This window comes from Ursus maritimus, unplaced genomic scaffold, assembly GCF_017311325.1.
Source record: "Ursus maritimus isolate PB19 unplaced genomic scaffold, ASM1731132v1 scaffold_29, whole genome shotgun sequence".
NCBI classification, from domain to species: domain Eukaryota; kingdom Metazoa; phylum Chordata; class Mammalia; order Carnivora; family Ursidae; genus Ursus; species Ursus maritimus.
The window spans coordinates 29,638,893-29,648,359 of record NW_024425452.1 but is presented as its reverse complement, the minus strand read 5'-3'; the positions used below and the strand labels follow the sequence as shown (position 1 = coordinate 29,648,359).

At 35.1% G+C, this 9,467-nt stretch overlaps 1 pseudogene; it reads right to left on the bottom strand.

The window, feature by feature from the left end:
* Positions 1-3,405: 3,405 nt before the first annotated feature.
* LOC103657494 lies at positions 3,406-5,645 on the bottom strand (annotated as a pseudogene).
* Between the last annotated feature and the right edge of the window lie 3,822 nt (positions 5,646-9,467).

Genomic DNA, 9,467 nt, shown 5'->3' with positions numbered 1-9,467 from the left:
TAAGATCTTGTTGAGAATTTTGGCATCCATATTCATCAGGGATATCGGTCTGTAATTCTCCTTTTTGATGGGGTCTTTGCCTGGTTTGGGGATCAAGGTAATACTGGCCTCATAGAATGAGTTTGGTAGTTTTCCTTCTTTTTCTATTTTTTGAAACAGCTTCAGGAGAATAGGTATTACTTCTTTTTTGAATGTTTGTTAGAATTCCCCGGGGAATCCGTCAGGCCCTGGACTCTTGTTTTTGGGGAGATTTTTGATCACTGCTTCAATCTCTTCATAATTAATCGGTCTGTTTAAATAATCAATTTCTTCCTGTTTCAGTCTTGGTAGTTTATAGGTTTCCAGGAAGGCATCCATTTCTTCAGGTTGTTTAATTTATTGGCATAAAGGTGTTGATAAAAGTTTCTAATGATCCTTCCTATTTCATTGGTGTTGGTTATGATCTCTCCCCTTTCATTCATAATTTTATTAATTTGGGTCCTTTCTCTATTCTTTTGAATATGTCTGGCCAGTGGCTTATCTATCTTATTTATTCTTTCAAAGAACCAGCTTCTAGTTCTGTTGATCTGCTCTACTGTGCTCCCGATTCCTCAAGAACCTGGAGCTGGAACAGAAGAACAGGCCTAACCCACGCACGAGAAGACTGTTGATCAAGATTAGAGCAGAGATCAATGAATTAGGAACCAGGATCACAGTAGAGCAGATCTCTTGGGTAATTTAATTGACTTTTCCCCCCTCTATTTTTCTCAGTTTTTTCTTTCTGGAATATCTATTATTTGGATATTGAGTCTAATGAAGTTCTTCTACTATGTTTTACTTTATTCTCCTATTTTCCATTTTCTTGTCTTTTTGGCATACTTACTAGGAAATTATTTCAATTCCTTCTTCCAAACTGCCCACTGAGTTTTTAGTGTCTACGTTTCTTTTTGGAAACCTGAGAGCTATTACTTTTTGTCTTCTGAGTGTTTATGTATATTTATAAATATAGCATACTGTACTGGCTGATGGATGCAATAACTTATTTCTCTCAGGATATTAATGTTAGTGAAGATTTATTACTTTTTTTAAAGTTTTCTTCTCCTTATGTAGTTATTTTTTTCTTTTAATCCACAGTGCTTCTTTCCTGTTTTGCTTGGTTTGTCTTTGATTTTATAGGCTTTCTTAAAATGTCTGGTAATTCTTGGTTGAAAGCTCACATTTAAAAGTAGAGCAAGTTAAAAGTTGATGGGAAGTTCCGAGTGTATGAATGGGGCTTATCAATTTTGAACTTTATTGTGGGATATTTTTTTGAGAAATGCGTGATGTCTGTATCTTAGATTCTTTCTCCTGAACTGTTCAGAGTGCCCAAAGATTTTGTCCATTTATCTGCCTGGTGATATATACATAGCTGTTTTAGGGGCAGAGTGAAAAAAATGGAATGGAGCTTTCTACATAAATATATACATTTTTACTTAATTCTTCTGTATGTGTGGACTCTCCTGGGGCAGGAGACTTTGGTACTATCTCAAAAAATATATACCCTCTAGGCACGTATTGCATGGTGCACTGGGTGTTATACACAATTAATGAATCATGGAACTTTACATCAAAAACTAGGGATGTACTGTATGGTGACTAACATAATATAATAAAAAATATATATATACCCTCTAAAATGCAAATAAAAACATAATGGGATCACTTCATACCCACAAGGATGGCTAAATGCAAAAGACAGATAACAAGTTTTTGTGAGGATGTGAAATTAGAAATCTTATACATTGCTGGTGGAGATGTAAATAGTGCAACCGCTTTTGAAAACAGTCTGCCAGTTCCTTAAAAGAGTAAACATACAATTGCCATATGTCACAGACATTCCACTCCTAGGTATATACGCAGGGGAAATAAAAACCTAGGACTGCACAAAAACTTATACACAAATGTTCATAGTAATTGTATTCATGATATATAGAAAAGTGAAAACAACCCAAATGTCCATCAGTGGAAAAACAGGTAAACAAAATGTGATACATATGTACAATGGAGAACTGTTTGACAATACAATGGAATGAAGTACTGCCACATGCTTCAACATAGATGACCTTAAAACCATTAGACCAAGTGAATGAAGCTTTATAAAAGGGCACATATTGGATTAATCAATTTATACTAAATGTCTATATCTATATATTAGATAAATCCATAGAGATAAAGTTTTAATTAATCTTAATTAATTGATTAGATTTTAATTAATTTAACATCTAATGTATTTTAATTAATTTGATTAGTGATTTCTTAGAGCTGGAAAGAAGGAGGATTGGAGGATGATAGCTAATGGGTATGGAGTTTCTTTTTGGGGTAATGAGGATGTTCTAAAATTGATTGTGATGATAGTTGCACAACTCTATGAATATATTATAAACCATTGAATTACACTTTAAATGGGTACATTTTATGATATGTGAATTATATCTCAGTAAAGCTGTCAAAAAATACTTGTAGTTCTCTGCTAGTGTAAGAAAGAAACAGTAACCTACAGACTTTGAAACAGAGAAGGAGATCTTAGTCTTAATGCTATTTAGGCAAGTTTTCAACAAATTCTTATGCTTTCAGTGTTCATTTAATCAATTTCCAAAAATATTACTCTGCCAATTCCTTAGGCATTTAGGTCTCTATGTTTAAATGAGATTGCTTCTTAGAACTTTTTATACTGTGATTCTAAGATTCACCTTTCTCCATGTGCTAAGTTAAGTTACCATTTTTCCATTTGCCTTCCAGCTTTTAAAATAGTTGCTGTTTTCTTTTCTCATTCTGTTTTAGTGGGTTTATATCTTTTTTAAAAAATGTTTTTTTATTATATTATGTTAGTCACCATACAGTACATCCCTGGTTTCTGATGCAAAGTTCGATGATTCATTACTTGCGTATAACACCCAGTGCACCATGCAATACGTGCCCTCCCCACTACCCATCACCAGCCTATCCCATTCCCCTACCCCCCTCCCCTCTGAAGCCCTCAGTTTGTTTCTCAGAGTCCATAGTTTCTCATGCTTCATTCCCCTTTCTGATTACCCCCCTTTCTTTATCCCTTTCTTCTCCTACCTATCTTCCTAGTTCTTATGTTCCATAGATGAGAGAAACCATATGATAATTGTCTTTCTCTGCTTGACTTATTTCACTTAGCATTATCTCCTCCAGTGCCGTCCATGTTGCAGCAAATGTTGAGAAATCGTTCTTTTTGATAGCTGAGTAATATTCCATCATATATATGGACCACAACTTAATCCAGTCATCTGTTGAAGGGCATCTCGGCTCCTTCCACGATTTAGCTATTGTGGAGAAAGCTGCTAGTGGGTTTATATCTTAATAGACTTTCATTGAAATTTTTTTTTAACAGCTGATAATCAATTTATTAAAAAAGTTGATTTAAACATCTGCAATGGTCACTTCATCCTTGACTTCTGGCTCAATACTGATGGACGTAATCTGTTTAACAATCTCAGAAGGACTGTGCAAATCAATGAGTCGCTTGTGGAGCCTCATCTGAAAACGATCCCAAGTCTTAGAACCTTCACCACCAAGATTTTTCTTGTAGTGATTTTCAGAGTCTTGGTAGGCATCTGAACTGGTCCTTTTGCTTTGAAATTCTTCTCCTTTGTGCCTCTGATCAGGCCAGCATATACCTTCTCCAATGATTTTACACTGGCACTGGTTAGAGTAATTCTAATTCGGTGCATTGCCACCTCTGGTTCCACGAGTGTCTTCCCAGTGTCTTTAAAAGCCACGGTTACAGCATGGTTTCCTGACCGACTTGTTCCTCCTCGCAAGAGCGAACAGCACAGCGGTGAGTTGGGAGCAGGGGCTGGGCTCCCAGGGTTACTCTGGATCTATGTCTTCCTCAAAAAGCTTAAGAGACTTGTTGAAGTTTTAATCAAGTTTTAGGAGGAAGCAAAAATAATGCAAGTGTTTATTCAGGAAACTTTATCTGGAAATCGCCAGGCTATATTTGTTTACTTTGTAAAATTCATATCAGAAGGAAGTTTAAATTCTTAAGATCCAACTGCTTTTAATTCTGGAAATATTCTGGTATATGTTCAATTGTCATGAGTGGCATTGGTAGTTTACAAGTAATTGGTTAGGCAAGATGGCTTAGTGGGATTTTTTTTTAAGTTACTTTTTCCTCCTTTCTCCTGAGTAATGACTTAACAATTATACCAGAACTGAGTTACAATTGGATATATTCCAACAAGATGTTATTTGGGGGTTAACATAAAAATACATAAATTATTAGCTAATTTGCTGAGTTGTTTAATTCGCTAAAATTATTAGCTAATTTAAGTGAGAACACTTAAACATGTCTTTTTAATTAACTTGAAAAATCCTAGCAAGCTATATTACTGCACATAAACTTAGATACTGAATAATTAGCTTTTGATTTTAAGTTCTCTTTTCCTCTGGTTAGCACTTTTAACTGTGTCATAATTTCTACTTTGAAATGCACTATGTGTGTACAGCTCCTTCCACTTATATTTGAAAAGATTGTGAATGCAATTTTTAGGACTTTCTTTTTACATTCTCAGGTTTAGGAGCTTTCCTGTCCTAAATTTGTGAGACACAATGGAGTGGAAAACTAAGATACGTATCCAAATCATGTTTCTATTTTCTATGCCTCTCTTTTGTGGCTATTACATTTCAAAATATTTTTTCCTTCATTCACCACTTATGCAGTTTTCTCTATTCTTTATATTTATGGACACCTCTGTATTGCATCTGTGTATTTTCTATCAGTTTATAATTCATATAGGTCTTTAACGTATTGCCTCATTTTAGAATCAAAGATAGAACAGACCATTTTGTAGTAGCTAAAATTCTGAATTACCTTCCTCAAAATCTATTATATAATGCAAAAAAAAAAAGAAGCTCAAATAGTTAAACAAAAAGTGAATTTGAGACAGACATATCAAGTGGAAACACTCATGCAAGCTTTTGTAGTTTTTTTTTAAGGAAGGATCAGAGTAGTTTCATTGAGTTTAGAGAAGATTATTATTGACATGTCTAAGATAAATGGTAAGGTTAAGGATAAGTGATTATTTGTATGTAAGGGACAGAGATGACAATGGTTCTTTTTTTACTTACTGTAATACATAATACAAAATACAAGAACAGAGCTCTCTATAGAATGGCTTTTATGTACTTAGAAGAAACAATGAGAGTCACTTCAATGTATTACAAAAATCATATTTTGAGTTCACTGCCATTTGGTTGTTATTGAGACAAATTTTTCATTTGCATTTTTAAAAAGTTGAATGTTTTCTCAATAATCATTGTTTGCAGTTATTTATTATTTCTATAGGGCTGTGTATGTACATGATCTGTACATCTGTACATGTCTGTATCATGGAGAAATAATTATCCTGAACAAATGAAGCCCATGCCCAGAAGAGCCTAAAATTTAGTTTTAGGTATATTAGGATAAATCAAATTTCATGGTCCAGTATATAACTTAATCTCTGCATGGTCCAGAAAGAAAACTGCTTTTATAAGAGCAATATCAAGTATTTAATCAGGTGCTTTGTGGAGGAAATCTTCCTGAACAGTAGGGATGAGGGTACCAAGTGGAGTTGTTATCTCACCTCTGTAATAAACTTACTTTTATAAACCAGCATTTTGAGTCCTAGACTTGTAAAAAACATTTGTAGTGGTTATAGCTGCTTTGTGAAAAGATGGATATTAACAACAACATATCTAAAATGCCTCTTTATTGAACTCCTTAATTAAAATCAGAACTCTTTAAAAATATTTATTATTCTCATTATTGTTATTGTTATTGTTTATAGCCCACATACATATGATCTTACCTTATTATTATGGATACTTGGCCAAATTCACCACAACAGTGTAATAATGATCTGGAATTTTTATAAGTTTCTGTATTTCTCCAATTAACCTCATGAGCAATTTGAATCTATCAATGAATGATGCATTATTTGTTGAGTGTCCATCTTATGTGTGTAACATTCTACTTGGTTTTATAGAAAGAAAGAAACATCCAACTGAGATATATATAATTATATATTATATATATATAATCAAAACTGGTAAGAAATGTTAAACTATGTGGTTGTGATTCCAAAAGCTAAGAAATTTAGAGAAAGAAGAAATCATATCAGCATGTGAGGGAAAGGGTAAAGAAGGATTCAAGGAAGTTTTGGGAATTTGGATAGCTAGCACTGGAATAGGTAGAAGATCATAAAGAAAGATATTTCAGGTGGAGAAAAGAAATGCAGGAAGGACAGTGTGAGAAATTGACCACTGTGGGACACCAGGACAAAGAAAAATGGGTGAAAATAAAGTTGTTAATCCTATGTTTACTGGGACACCCAGATCACACAGAATAATCATGATATGAATGGATAGACACATTGCTAATGCCCCTGGGACTGCCACTGGCTCCTGCTTGCCCCTTTAGTGCCTTATGATGCCCTACGATGCCAACATCATTTGGAAGCTACCTCCCTGGCTGTGCTGTTACTGCCACTGCCACTGAAGCTATTTCCTGATGATTATCTGGGTGTACTTGGGGCCAGTTAGCCTGTGGTAGGCTGAATAATTGCCCCTAAAGATATCCACATTTTAATCCTCAGAACCTGTGAATGGTTACCTTATACGGCAAGGTAATTTTGTAGATGTGATTATGTTGAGCACCTTGAGAAAGGGAGATCATATTAGATTTTCTGGGTGGGCCATACCTGCAATCACAAGGTTATAAAACAGAGGCAAAAGTAGATTTGATGATAGAAGAGCACAAGGCAATGTGATGATAGAAGCACCAATTGGTGTTATGTAGCCCTAGCTAAGCAATGCCGGCTGCCACAAGAAGCCAGAAGAGGCAAGGAGCAGATTCGGTCCTTAGCTTCTCAAAGAATCAAGGTACATACCTTGATTTTAGACCCAGGAAGCCATTTTAGACTTACGGCCTCCAGAATTGCAAGAGAATAAGTGTCAGTTGTTTAAGCCACAAACTTTGTGGTCTTTTGTTAAAGCAGTAACAGAAAACAAATGCACAGCTGAAGCTTCCCAACTTGGCCAAAATACATTTAAAGATAGGCATGGCATAAGTAATTGACTTAAGTAGATATCTCTGACATCTAGGAGATACCTGATGTCTGAAGATAATGAAAGAGTCTGGGGAATTACTGATACGGCTGTTGTAATCACTGCGATGATGACAGAGCACTCTGCAGCACTGCCCATGAGCTGAGAAGGTGGAAATGGGCCTGTGGGGCAGTGGTTATATAAAATGATGACCGCAAGTGTCGGAGAGTAGCAGACAATGGATTAAATGGTCTGTATGGGGAATATTGGCCTACTGAATTAGGGACAATGGAAGAAAGTAATCATCAGGGAAGAGAGCAGTGGGGTAATGCATTATTAGGTTTTAAGTTCTGTGCACTTAAAGAGAAGTAAAAACTCTAGGAAAAAAGAGTCATTTATCAAAAAAGGTGAAGGGATACCGACTCTCTGAGGGTGGAGGCTACTGGTAAGGATGAAAGGGAGAAAAACTGTGGAGAAAACCAGGGAAGAATATAATGAGTGAGAAAATGCAGACTGAGTTACGAGTGGCAAGATATTGGTGCTCATAGGAGAAAAATGAGAGGATAGGAGCATTAGGGTTAAGAAGAGTATGATGAGAGAGAATTATTTATGGACTGAGAGCAAAAAGGCCAATGTCCTGAGAGAGAATATAAAGTCGGGTGTAGGTTAGTCAGTAGTAAGACTCCCATGGACACACCTACACCCACAGGGTCCTGGCTTTGGTGGCTACGTGAGGTGCGGGTCTGTGTTCAGAAAGCTGTGTAGTTTCATGACGTGTGAAGGGTAAGTACGCTACTGAAACGGACATAGCTTCTAATGAGCTTCTTTAAAAAAACTTTCTCTTCACTTAGGTCTATAAAATTATGCTTAAGAATTTAATTTGCAACATCATTTGTTGTTTTCTCTATGTGTAAGCCTTCTTGTTATGATTTTGTTTATGATTGAAAAATACCGTGTAAACTGTCTTTTAATAATACATGCCTTATTGACTCACTCATAATAATAATTTTTTGCTGAAACTCAAATGTCCTAGTCGATGGAAAAATGTTAGCTTTAGCTTTCCCTCTACAGAAACTGTGACTCTGGACCCCAGTTATAAGTTAGGCCCTCAGGATGAAAATATGTAACTTTTTATTTATTTTATTTTATTTTATTATTTTTTATAGTAAGGATTTACTGTGTGTGCTCATAAGAGCAGCAGTTCTGGTATAGGAGTATGCCCCGCTGTGATGCAGTTCCACACTCATATTAAATCCAGGTACCCCCTAAAGTGTTTCAAGGCTTTCCCAGTCATACTTGTCAAAAGCAGAAAGCACATATATTTACCGTGCTATTAACATTCCATCAAAGTGTAGATGTAAATGCCTAGAGCTCCCCTGCCTTGCATCAGTTACCTCTGCTTGGATCCATAATTTTAATAGCCCATAATCATTAGTAACTTGATTTCCAAATCATACATAATCTCCAAAAATATAAAACCACATAAAAAAACAATACTGTCAAATTTATTTCCATTCCTCCTCCAAGGTCACCATGTCTATAGATCTAAAAGCAAGAAGAGAAAAATGTGATAGAATTAATATAACAAATATAGTATAAATGTAAGTCTATTAATACAATTCAATGTTTAATAAATGTCTTTAATAAAAACATGTCTTTACTAAGTGGGGAAAATGTCCAGAAGAGCATGTTTTATGAGTTATTTAGAAAATATGGTAGTTAGGCTTGCCTAATGAATCTACGAGAAATCACTCAGTTGCTAAGGTGAGAAGTTTTATATTTGTTGGTTTTTTCTACGTATTTTGGCAACTCTTCTGAAAGTAGTACTCATTTTATTTGTTTTATGAGATGTTTCTACTATAAATTACTATCATCTTTATCTGTTTGTTAAAATAACCAAGTGTCTGTTTTAAGCCCACAGATTTATTGCTAAATTATAATTGTATCCCTGTGTCTCTTATACTTAAATCACATTATGTTTCTACATAATATTCCTCTGTCAATCCACATTAGAAGGCTCACTATTGTGTGAAATTTTAGGGTGATTATTATATCTGATATAATAATCCACAAAAGTGGAGTGTGAACTTCGATTCATTTCTATCATTTTACTAGAAGCTGTAGACAGACACCAAGCGCCATCACTCAACACCTAGACAATCATCTTACCCTATGTCAATAAGTTTGTCACACAAGATTAACTACTTGGTAGGTTTTTACTGTGAATGGCATATAATATTTTACTTGAATTTAGCCAAGTTAATACACTAGTTCCCATAAAACTTCTGGATTCCAAAGTAGTTGGGATGATAGGATAGAGTCTATTGACCTTGCTGTGGACTGAATTTTGTACTACCCACCCCCAACCAAATTCCTGAAGCCCTAATCCCCAA